The sequence below is a fragment of the Chlorocebus sabaeus genome, chromosome 9 (assembly GCF_047675955.1).
Source record: "Chlorocebus sabaeus isolate Y175 chromosome 9, mChlSab1.0.hap1, whole genome shotgun sequence".
Taxonomy (NCBI): domain Eukaryota; kingdom Metazoa; phylum Chordata; class Mammalia; order Primates; family Cercopithecidae; genus Chlorocebus; species Chlorocebus sabaeus.
The window spans coordinates 44,347,505-44,360,945 of NC_132912.1; the positions used below are offsets into that span (position 1 = coordinate 44,347,505).

A 13,441-nucleotide genomic window follows, 5' to 3' on the forward strand; every position below is an offset into this window, starting at 1 on the left:
ATTTTTTTCCTGAAGATGTGAGTAGAATGTTGGTTGGGTAGGGTTTATTGGCTTTGCATTCAATTGTGAAGTCTCTGTGTGATTTCCTTGGCTGTAAAATATCATTAGTGGTATCTATGGTTTCCTCAGTGCATTACAGTGTGGTTATTTCTAGGGGCTACAGTGAAGTTGTGCTGGCTACACTGAAATGCTGTATGGGCCCATCTCTAGGTTTCAGTGCTAGTGTTGGTGAACTAAGCTTATCTATCCTTTTGACCTAGAGTGACATATGCTGGCACCTGTGTTGGTGACTCCAGGCAGGCCACCAGCAGGGTAACTTACTCAGATGCCAGTTGTAATTGTACCATACTGGGAGGGTGAATGGACTCTCAAACTTCTGGACAGTCATGGTGGCGTGTGCAATGGAAAAAGCAGTAGTGATGAAATGCTCTTCCAAGTCTCCTGTGCTCTTCTGAGTCCCAGCTGTGTTGGCAATGGTTGTAATGGGCTGTGTATGCCAGCATCTAGGCCAGTTGGTGGCACTTGCAGGTAAAAGCCAGCTGTGATGGAAGCAGTGTGTTGTTTATGCTCAACTTCACTGACCCCAAAAGACACATTTTGTTGTCCCAGGTGGTGGATTGGGTTGGGGAACCTCCTTACAACCCTGGATCCTACACTTTGTCCTAAGGAAGGGGTGATACTGGATGGAGCTGAATTGCACTCAGACTTCCCCAGTGATGAGTGCCTGCACAGAGGTAATTGGTAGGAGTGAGGCAATCCTCAGGGGGCTGGTGAAATGCTTGGGTGAGGGGCAACTGTCACTGCCCTGAGGTCCTGCCACAGGGAGGGTGGTGGTGGTCTCAGCATCCACAACTCTGACTGGTGGTTGGGCAAATTTATCCCTCTCATGCCCAGCCCCACTGGGGCTTGCTCCCTCCTCCCACCTGTCACAAACACCCTGGCTATTCTGTCAGACCTGAGAAATTTATGCTGCTCTTTAGTTCAACCCTGGGTCATAGGAACTCCTCCACAGCTCAAGATGAAGTCACTGTGACAACTGTCATCCTGCTCAAGTCCTGGGGATAATGCCCACTTTCAGTGCTGTTGGCTGCTGTCCATGTCATGCTTGCTTCTCAGTCCTGGTTGTGCTAGCCCACTCCCTGCTCATGCCCCAGTTCTGTGCGCAGTAGCTTGAGTTTCCTTAATGACTAGGAATGACAACAACCCTGATGACTAGGACCATGAACACTCTGTTAGGAGCTAGGATTAAAAAGGTCATCTTGCTCTAGCTTCTTAGGCTACAGGAAGTGTGTGGAACCAAGGGCATGTTCCCTCCCTTGAGTGGTTTCTTCTCTCAGTCACCTGACTCCTCCTTTGGCTAGATTCAGGGATTGGGAGGGTCAAAGTGCTCTCTCATGATCTAGATTTTATGATTCCCTAGTGAGAAAATGGACCAGAGAAATGCTGTTGCTTACTTTCTCCTGTATTATAGAGTCACTCCTGTTTTCCAGCCAGTCTTGGCCACACAGGCTGCCTGTTTTTCTTTTCCTTTCTAGTTTTTGCCATTTCCTGTCACTTTTCTGTTGATCTCTTGTGTTCTCTCTTGGACAATGTACTGAATATATGATTGTCTATATACTATTATGGTACTAAATGGATGCAGCTGGTTTGAAATGCTCCTAGTCAGCCATCTTAAAAAAAAATTGTACCGATGTTAAATCATGCAACCTTGCTGAACTCATTTATTAGTTCTAGTGGGTTTTTCAAAATTTCTTAGAATTTTTTATTTGTATGATAACATCATATGTAAAGTTTCCAATCCCCAGGTGGAGTCCATTCTTGTCTTTTTTCTAAAATAACTTTCCCATACCTAGGTTTTAACCATTACATGTGACATTAGCTGCACATTTTATAGATGCCTTTTAGCAGGTCTAGGAAGTTTTCTTGTATTTCTGGACTGCTTTGGGTTTTACTTTAAATAGATGTTGGTTTTGTTAAATGTTCTTGTGTGTATCAAATTTGTTTTATCTTTATCCTGTGTTACACTGACTAATTTTTGGATGTTTAGCCTAATTTGCATTTTTCAGATAGCTCCTTTTGGTGATGGTTAAACTATTAAAATTATCGAATCAACAGTGATAGTATTTACATAGAGGTAGGTTTTTTTTTTTTTTTGAGACAGAGTCTCGCTTTGCAGCCCAGGTTGGAGTGCAGTGGCCAGATCTCAGCTCACTGCAAGCTCTGCCTCCTGGGTTTACGCCATTCTCTTACCTCAGCCTCCCGAGTAGCTGGGACTACAAGCGCCCGTCACCTCACCCGGCTAGTTTTTTTTTTTTTTTTTTTTTTTTTTTGTACTTTTTAGTAGAGACGGGGTTTCACCGTGTTCGCCAGGATGGTCTCTATCTCTTGACCTCGTGACCCGCCTGTCTTGGCCTCCCAAAGTGCTGGGATTACAGGCTTGAGCCACCGCGCCCGGCCGAGGTAGGTTTTCCTTACACATTGTTTTTTTTTTTATACTTTTCATATCTGTGGGATGAGTGTGATATTTTTTATTTTATAGTATAAACACAGTGGTGGTGTAGGTCCCAGATCTCCTGGGAAGGAGGAAGAAACCTTAATCTTCTCTACCTAAGTGGGTAAGTCATTCTCTGTGTCTCTAGTCATAGTTGTTTCCGGAGCTCTGGGCATGGGAGAATACATAGTGATCTCTGGACAGGAAATGGCTGGCCCTCAACTGAAGCCATCATCACTGAAGGTGAAAAATCTTAAGGTTAACAGTAGAAACCACATGGTTGTCAGGTTTTCAGGAAAACAAAGAGGAGATTAAATGTGTGGGTGACATGGGAGCGGTGAGTTAGTATGGGTTGGGAAAGGCAGACACAACTTTATTTCCCTGAGCAGTTTCCATTGTAATCAAATGGAAAATTTTTAAAAGTGATTTGAAAAGATCAAGGAATTATAAACTAAACAAGCATATTTGGAAAGGAGCCAAAGATAAATTGAAAAAAAAATGAGATACGGGGGGCGGAGCAAGATGGCCGAATAGGAACAGCTCCAGTCTCCAACTCCCAGCGCGAGCGACACAGAAGACCAGCGATTTCTGCATTTTCAACTGAGGTACTGGGTTCATCTCACTGGGGAGTGCCAGACGATCGGTGCTGGTCAGCTGCTGCAGCCCGACCAGCGAGAGCTGAAGCAGGGCGAGGCATTGCCTCACCTGGAAAGCGCAAGGGGGAAGGGAATCCCTTTTCCTAGCCAGGGGAACTGAGACACACAACACCTGGAAAATCGGGTAACTCCCACCCCAATACTGCGCTTTAAGCAGACAGGCACACCAGGAGATCATATCCCACACCTGGCCGGGAGTGTCCCACACCCACGGAGCCTCCCTCATTGCTAGCACAGCAGTCTGTGATCTACCGGCAAGGCAGCAGCGAGGCTGGGGGAGGGGCGCCCGCCATTGCTGAGGCTTAAGTAGGTAAACAAAGCTGCTGGGAAGCTCCAACTGGGTGGAGCTCACAGCAGCTCAAGGAAACCTGCCTGTCTCTGTAGACTCCACCTCTGGGGACAGGGCACAGATAAATAAAAGCAGCAGAAACCTCTGCAGAGGCAAACGACTCTGACAGCTTTGAAGAGAGCAGTGGATCTCCCAACACGGAGGTTGAGATCTGAGAAGGGACAGACTCCCTGCTCAAGTGGGTCCCTGACCCCTGAGTAGCCTAACTGGGAGACATCCCCCACTAGGGGCAGTCTGACACACCACACCTCACAGGGTGGAGTACACCCCTGAGAGGAAGATTCCAAAGCAAGAATCAGACAGGTACACTCGCTGTTCAGAAATATTCTATCTTCTGCAGCCTCTGCTGCTGATACCCAGGCAAACAGGGTCTGGAGTGTACCTCAAGCAATCTCCTACAGCTACAACCTACAGCTGAGGATCCTGACTGTTAGAAGGGAAGCTATCAAACAGGAAGGACACCTACACCAAAACCCCATCAGTACATCACCATCATCAAAGACCAGAGGCAGATAAAACCACAAAGATGGGGAAAAAGCAGGGCAGAAAAGCTGGAAATTCAAAAAATAAGAGCGCATCTCCCCCGGCAAAGGAGCGCAGCTCATCGCCAGCAACGGATCAAAGCTGGACGGAGAATGACTTCGACGAGATGAGAGAAGAAGGCTTCAGTCCATCAAATTTCTCAGAGCTAAAGGAGGAATTACGTACCCAGCGCAAAGAAACTAAAAATCTTGAAAAAAAAGTGGAAGAATTGATGGCTAGAGTAATTAATGCAGAGAAGCTCACAAACGAAATGAAAGAGACGAAAACCATGGCACGAGAAATACGTGACAAATGCACAAGCTTCAGTAACCGTCTCGATCAACTGGAAGAAAGAATGTCAGCGATGGAGGACCAAATGAATGAAATGAAGCGAGAAGAGAAACCAAAAGAAAAAAGAAGAAAAAGAAATGAACAAAGCCTGCAAGAAGTATGGGATTATGTAAAAAGACCAAATCTACGTCTGATTGGGGTTCCTGAAAGTGAGGGGGAAAATGGAACCAAGTTGGAAAACACTCTTCAGGATATCATCCAGGAGAACTTCCCCAACCTAGTAGGGCAGGCCAACATTCAAATCCAGGAAATACAGAGAACGCCACAAAGATATTCCTCGAGAAGAGCAACTCCAAGACACATAATTGCCAGATTCACCAAAGTTGAAATGAAGGAAAAAATCTTAAGGGCAGCCAGAGAGAAAGGTCGGGTTACCCACAAAGGGAAGCCCATCAGACTAACAGCAGATCTCTCGGCAGAAACTCTTCAAGCCAGAAGAGAGTGGGGGCCAATATTCAACATTCTTAAAGAAAAGAATTTTAAACCCAGAATTTTATATCCAGCCAAACTAAGTTTCATAAGTGAAGGAGAAATAAAATCCTTTACAGATAAGCAAATGCTTAGAGATTTTGTCACCACTAGGCCTGCCTTACAAGAGACCCTGAAGGAAGCACTAAACATGGAAAGGAACAACCGGTACCAGCCATTGCAAAAACATGCCAAAATGTAAAGACCATCAAGGCTAGGAAGAAACTGCATCAACTAACGAGCAAAATAACCAGTTAATATCATAATGGCAGGATCAAGTTCACACATAACAATCTTAACCTTAAATGTAAATGGACTAAATGCTCCAATTAAAAGACACAGACTGGCAAACTGGATAAAGAGTCAAGACCCATCAGTCTGCTGTATTCAGGAGACCCATCTCACACGCAGAGACATACATAGGCTCAAAATAAAGGGATGGAGGAACATTTACCAAGCAAATGGAGAACACAAAAAAGCGGGGGTTGCAATACTAGTCTCTGATAAAACAGACTTTAAACCATCAAAGATCAAAAGAGACAAAGAAGGCCATTACATAATGGTAAAGGGATCAATTCAACAGGAAGAGCTAACTATCCTAAATATATATGCACCCAATACAGGAGCACCCAGATTCATAAAGCAAGTCCTTAGAGACTTACAAAGAGACTTAGACTCCCATACAATAATAATGGGAGACTTCAACACTCCACTGTCAACATTAGACAGATCAACGAGACAGAAAGTTAACAAGGATATCCAGGAATTGAACTCATCTCTGCAGCAAGCAGACCTAATAGACATCTATAGAACTCTCCACCCCAAATCAACAGAATATACATTCTTCTCAGCACCACATCGTACTTACTCCAAAATTGACCACGTAATTGGAAGTAAAGCACTCCTCAGCAAATGTACAAGAACAGAAATTATAACAAACTGTCTCTCAGACCACAGTGCAATCAAATTAGAACTCAGGACTAAGAAACTCAATCAAAACCGCTCAACTACATGGAAACTGAACAACCTGCTCCTGAATGACTACTGGGTACATAACGAAATGAAGGCAGAAATAAAGATGTTCTTTGAAACCAATGAGAACAAAGATACAACATACCAGAATCTCTGGGACACATTTAAAGCAGTGTGTAGAGGGAAATTTATAGCACTAAATGCCCACAAGAGAAAGCAGGAAAGATCTAAAATTGACACTCTAACATCGCAATTAAAAGAACTAGAGAAGCAAGAGCAAACACATTCGAAAGCTAGCAGAAGGCAAGAAATAACTAAGATCAGAGCAGAACTGAAGGAGATAGAGACACAAAAAACCCTCCAAAAAATCAATGAATCCAGGAGTTGGTTTTTTGAAAAGATCAACAAAATTGACAGACCACTAGCAAGACTAATAAGGAAGAAAAGAGAGAAGAATCAAATCGATGCAATTAAAAATGATAAAGGGGATATCACCACCGACCCCACAGAAATACAAACTACCATCAGAGAATACTATAAACACCTCTACGCAAATAAACTGGAAAATCTAGAAGAAATGGATAATTTCCTGGACACTTACACTCTTCCAAGACTAAACCAGGAAGAAGTTGAATCCCTGAATAGACCAATAGTAGGCTCTGAAATTGAGGCAATAATTAATAGCCTACCAACCAAAAAAAGTCCAGGACCAGATGGATTCACAGCTGAATTCTACCAGAGGTACAAGGAGGAGCTGGTACCATTCCTTCTGAAACTATTCCAATCAATAGAAAAAGAGGGAATCCTCCCTAACTCATTTTATGAGGCCAACATCATCCTGATACCAAAGCCTGGCAGAGACACAACAAAAAAAGAGAATTTTAGACCAATATCCCTGATGAACATCGATGCAAAAATCCTCAATAAAATACTGGCAAACCGGATTCAGCAGCACATCAAAAAGCTTATCCACCATGATCAAGTGGGCTTCATCCCTGGGATGCAAGGCTGGTTCAACATTCGCAAATCAATAAACATAATCCAGCATATAAACAGAACCAAAGACAAGAACCACATCATTATCTCAATAGATGCAGAAAAGGCTTTTGACAAAATTCAACAGCCCTTCATGCTAAAAACGCTCAATAAATTCGGTATTGATGGAACGTACCTCAAAATCATAAGAGCTATTTATGACAAACCCACAGCCAATATCATACTGAATGGGCAAAAACTGGAAAAATTCCCTTTGAAAACTGGCACAAGACAGGGATGCCCTCTCTCACCACTCCTATTCAACATAGTGTTGGAAGTTCTGGCTAGGGCAATCAGGCAAGAGAAAGAAATCAAGGGGATTCAGTTAGGAAAAGAAGAAGTCAAATTGTCCCTGTTTGCAGACGACATGATTGTATATTTAGAAAACCCCATTGTCTCAGCCCAAAATCTCCTTAAGCTGATCAGCAACTTCAGCAAAGTCTCAGGATACAAAATTAATGTGCAAAAATCACAAGCATTCTTATACACCAGTGACAGTCAAACAGAGAGCCAAATCAGGAATGAACTTCCATTCACAATTGCTTCAAAGAGAATAAAATACCTAGGAATCCAACTTACAAGGGATGTAAAGGACCTCTTCAAGGAGAACTACAAACCACTGCTCAGTGAAATCAAAGAGGACACAAACAAATGGAAGAACATACCATGCTCATGGATAGGAAGAATCAATATCGTGAAAATGGCCATACTGCCCAAGGTAATTTATAGATTCAATGCCATCCCCATCAAGCTACCAATGAGCTTCTTCACAGAATTGGAAAAAACTGCTTTAAAGTTCATATGGAACCAAAAAAGAGCCCGCATCTCCAAGACAATCCTAAGTCAAAAGAACAAAGCTGGAGGCATCACGCTACCTGACTTCAAACTATACTACAAGGCTACAGTAACCAAAACAGCATGGTACTGGTACCAAAACAGAGATATAGACCAATGGAACAGAACAGAGTCCTCAGAAATAATACCACATATCTACAGCCATCTGATCTTTGACAAACCTGAGAGAAACAAGAAATGGGGAAAGGATTCCCTATTTAATAAATGGTGCTGGGAAAACTGGCTAGCCATAAGTAGAAAGCTGAAACTGGATCCTTTCCTTACTCCTTATACGAAAATTAATTCAAGATGGATTAGAGACTTAAATGTTAGACCTAATACCATAAAAATCCTAGAGGAAAACCTAGGTAGTACCATTCAGGACATAGGCATGGGCAAAGACTTCATGTCTAAAACACCAAAAGCAACGGCAACAAAAGCCAAAATTGACAAATGGGATCTCATCAAACTAAAGAGCTTCTGCACAGCAAAAGAAACTACCATCAGAGTGAGCAGGCAACCTACAGAATGGGAGAAAATTTTTGCAATCTACTCATCTGACAAAGGGCTAATATCCAGAACCTACAAAGAACTCAAACAAATTTACAAGAAAAAAACAAACAACCCCATCCAAAAGTGGGCAAAGGATATGAACAGACATTTCTCAAAAGAAGACATTCATACAGCCAACAGACACATGAAAAAATGCTCATCATCACTGGCCATCAGAGAAATGCAAATCAAAACCACAATGAGATACCATCTCACACCAGTTAGAATGGCGATCATTCAAAAGTCAGGAAACAACAGGTGCTGGAGAGGATGTGGAGAAATAGGAACACTTTTACACTGTTGGTGGGATTGTAAACTAGTTCAACCATTATGGAAAACAGTATGGCGATTCCTCAAGGATCTAGAACTAGATGTACCATATGACCCAGCCATCCCATTACTGGGTATATACCCAAAGGATTATAAATTATGCTGCTATAAGGACACATGCACACGTATGTTTATTGCAGCACTATTCACAATAGCAAAGACTTGGAATCAACCCAAATGTCCATCAGTGACAGATTGGATTAAGAAAATGTGGCACATATACACCATGGAATACTATGCAGCCATAAAAAAGGATGAGTTTGTGTCCTTTGTAGGGACATGGATGCAGCTGGAAACCATCATTCTTAGCAAACTATCACAAGAACAGAAAACCAAACACCGCATGTTCTCACTCGTAGGTGGGAACTGAACAATAAGATCACTTGGACTCGGGAAGGGGAACATCACACACCGGGGCCTATCATGGGGAGGGGGGAGGGGGGAGGGATTGCTTTGGGAGTTATACCTGATGTAAATGACGAGTTGATGGGTGCAGCACACCAACATGGCACAAGTATACATATGTAGCAAACCTGCACATTGTGCACATGTACCCTACAACTTGAAGTTTAATAATAATAAATAAATTTAAAAAAAAAAAAAAAAAAAAAAAAAAAAAAAAAAAAAGAAGACATACAATGGTAAAGAAGTATATTAAAAATGTTCAACATCATTAATCATCAGGAAAATGCAAATCGACACTACAATAAGGTATCATCTCACCCCAATTAGGATTGCTATTATAAAAAAGACATAAAGTAGCAAATGCTGGTGAGAGTATGAAGAAATGGGAACTCTTATTCTCTCTTGGTAGGAATGTAAACTAGTACAACCACTATGGAGAATGGTATGGTGGTTCCTTGAAAAACTACAAATAGAACTACCATATGATCCAGCAATTCCACTATGAAGAATTTATCCAAAGAAAGGAACTAATTGTATCAAAGAGACACCTACACCTCCATATTTATTGCAGTACTATTCACAATAACCAAGATATGGAATCAACCTAGGTGTTCAACAACAAACCAATGAATAAAGAAAATGTGGCATATATAAAAAAAAAAAAAAAAAAAAAAAAAAAAAAAAAAAAAAAAAAAAAAAAAAAAAAAAAAAAAGAAAAAAAAATGAATACGTTTAATACACAGTATTTGGGTTAAATATCAAGTTAGACTCACATGATAAAAAGATTAGTAAACTAAAATATTGAGCAGAATGAATATCACCAAATAAAGACAAAGTATAAAAATACAAATATAATTATAGGAAGAATATGAAGAATATGAGAAGGAAAATACATTTAAATTATCCAACAGAATATATAAAACTATAGAATATATAAATAGAATGTATAAACATTTCCACCAACAATAAATGAGAGCTCTTGTTACTCTGCATCCTTGCTAGGGTTAGTATAGTCAGTGTTTTAGATTTTAGCCATTCTAATATGGGTGTAGCAGTATGTCATTGTTATTTTAAATTTCTATTTCCTAATGACACATGATGCTGAACATCTTTACATATGCTTATTTGCCATACTTTTATGCTCTTTAGTGAAGCCTTACAACTTTTACATTTGTATTTGTTTGAATCTTTTGCCATTTTATAATTGGGTTATTTATTTTTTTATTCTTGAGTTTTAAGTGTTTTTTAGTGTTTATTTTTTGAGACAGAGTCTCGCTCTGCCGCCCAGGCTGGATTGCAGTGGCGCAATCTTGGCTCACCGCAAGCTCCCTCCCCCGGGTTCACACCATGTCCTGCCTCAGCCTCTTGAGTAGCTGGGACTACATGCACCCGCCACCACGCCACCTGGCTAATTTTTTTTTTTTTTCTTTTTTGTATTTTTAGTAGAGACAAGGTTTCACCGGGTTAGCCATTGTTAGTAGAGACAGGGTTTCACCGTGTTAGTTAGGAGATAGTCTCCATCTCCTGACCTCGTGATCCACCTGCCTCGGCCTCACAAGATGCTGGGATTACAGGTGTGAGCCACTGCACCTGGCCGGTTGTTTATTTTTTATTCTTGAGTTTTAAGTGTTTTTTTATTTTTCGCATATTTGGATACCAGTCTCTTATCAGTTATGTGTTTTGCAATTTTTTTCTCCCATTCTGTGCCTTTTCTTTTTACTCTTTGATCAGTATCTTGCAGTACAGAAATATTATTCTGTACTGACATATATGGCCAATCCACACTCAAGGGGAAGAGAATTATAATTCATCTCACATTGAGAGAAATATAAAGGAGTTTGTGGCTCTATTTTAACGTTTTGATGGATGTATAATTTCCATACAATAAACTGCACCTGTTTATAGTGTAAAATTTGGCTAAGTTTTGACACATGTATACCCATGAAACCCTCACCATTATCATGATAACAAACGTATTCATCAACCCCTAAAAATTACAAAACATTAAGTTTAAAGAAGCTCAGTGAGATGCAAGGGAAATCTGAAAACCAGTAAAAGAAAGTCAGAAAATCAATTCAAGGTACAAATGAGAAAGGAAATAGGTATCTTAGAAAAGAAAATTAAAACCAGAAATTCTGAAGGAAAAGAAAATTATTGGAGGAAACACAAAACACATTTAAAACGTTAAAAAATAGGCTATACCAAGGAAAAGAAAAAAAATTCTACGACTTGAAGATAGATCTTTTAAAATAATCAAGACAAAATTTTGCAAAATGAATTTTTAAAATAAGTGAAACTCTTTGAGACATTTGGGACTACATAGGGAAAACCAATTTATGAATTGTATTATCAAGGTTAAGAGAATTCAAAAGGCCTAGAGAACCTATTTAATGAAATAATAGATAAAATCTTTCCACATTTAGCAAGAGATTTAGACATTCTGATATGGAAGGCTCAGTGATCCCTAACAAATGCAGTGCAAAAAGGACTTCACCACAGCACATTAAAATCTGACTGTCTCAAATTGGTGTAAATGCAAAGATTCTAAAATCAGAAAGAAAAGTGCATCTATTCACTTATGAAGGAGACCCCATCAGACTAACAGTGGGTTTCTCAGGAGAAACCATAAAGGCCAGAAAACAGTGGGATGACATTTTCAAAATGCTGAAAGAAAAAATAAAGTCAGCTAAGAATTCTACATTCAGCAGGGCTGAACTTCATAAATAAAGTATAAATCAATATTTTCCAGACAAGCAAATCCTGAAGAAATTTGTCACCACTAGACTGGCCCTACAAAAAATGCTCAACTGATTCCTAAACATGGAAGTAAAAAGACAATATTTACAACCAGGAAAACACATGAAAGTATAAAAAACTCACTGGTAAAGCAATCACACGAAGGAGGAAGAGAAACAAATCATAGGACTCTACTACAGAACTCCACCAAACAATGACAGTCAAAGAAAATGAAAAATTCAAATAATTTATAAATTAACTAGAAAACAACAACATGACAGGAACAAAACCACAGATATCAATGTAAACCTTGATTGTAAATGGATTAAATATTCATTTAAAAATATATAGACTGGCTGAATACATTTAGAAACATTTTTGAGCTATATACTGCTTCCAAGAAACTCATGTTACCTGTAAAGGCGTGGAGAAAGATATTCCATGCAAATGAAAACTAAAAGCAAAAACGAGAAGCTACACTTGTATCAGATAAATCATACCTTAAGTCAAAAACAGTTAAGAAAATGCAAAAGGATTATTATATAATAATAAAGGGGTCAATTCATTAAGAACATGTATATTATAAATATATATTTACAAAATGCTGGATCACCCACATTTATAAAACCAATATTTAGTCATAAACAGAGAGATAGGGAGCAATACAATAATACTTGGGAAATTCAACACACCATTCAGAGCATTAGGCAAATTATCTAGACAGAAAAGAAACAAACATTGGACTAAAATTGGACTTTAGACCAAATGACTTAACAGATATTTACAGAACATTCTACTCAACAACTGCAGAATATACATTCTTCTCATCAGTGCATGGATTATTGTCCAAAATAGACCATATTTTAGGCCACAAAATACACAGCTTACTTTCCTGAGGATTTTAAAATTCCAATTTGAATGCTGCTACTGACTTGAGGTAAAATGTAGAGTGAAATTTTCGGCATTTCTTATGATTTTTATTATTTCTTAATTAAATGAGACACTGAGAGGTACCACCAGAAATAGTCACAGTCACTATGGATTCTAAGTAATGGAAGGATAGAAATTAAGGCTACAAAGATTGTCATTTGGTTAAAGGACATATAGTTGTAGCCATGAAGAATGGGGCTAAATGAATGGGAGAGCAGCGGAAGGATGGTCCAACTCAGATACTACATACTAGCTCCTAGAGCTGCTTTGAATCTAGAACCACTCTCCACCTTAAGTGTCCATGAGGACCAGACCTATTTTGACCCTTGTTTTTGTTTTCACTCATGTTTCAAGGTTATTATGCATGAGCTACCACCTGTGAAAATAAAACTCCCTTTTGGCCAAGGTTGACTGAACTTCTATTGGCTTCAAAATGAAGAGTCAAACTAAGACAGATGTGAGGAGAAAGCAGAGATGAGCCTTCCCAGCTCCTCTGTGTTTGGCTGGATGTGTCTTTTCTCATCAGTAGACATGTTGTACAGAGGTGAGGCACACTACAAGAAGCAGCCAGCCTCTGCCATCCAGTGCATGCTCACTCTGGCAGTGACTTTCTCAATCAGCCTAAGCAAAGGCTCCTCCATTGTAGCTGCACTGGTCCCTTTCCTTCTCTGTCTTGCAGGTGGCCTCAGTAAGGAAGGCAAGACAGAGAGATATCTCTACCAGAGGTTGAGTAGTCTAATCGTATAAACAGATTGAAAAACTCAAGAATTCAGATAGTCCAGTGTATCTCCTCTGGCTCCTGAAATCCCG

The 13,441-nt window shown here is 39.9% G+C and overlaps 1 pseudogene; it reads left to right on the forward strand.

The window, feature by feature from the left end:
- Positions 1–325: 325 nt before the first annotated feature.
- The window catches only part of LOC119622918 (ribosome biogenesis protein BMS1 homolog), a 65,161-nt pseudogene continuing 52,045 nt past the window's right edge, over positions 326–13,441 (forward strand).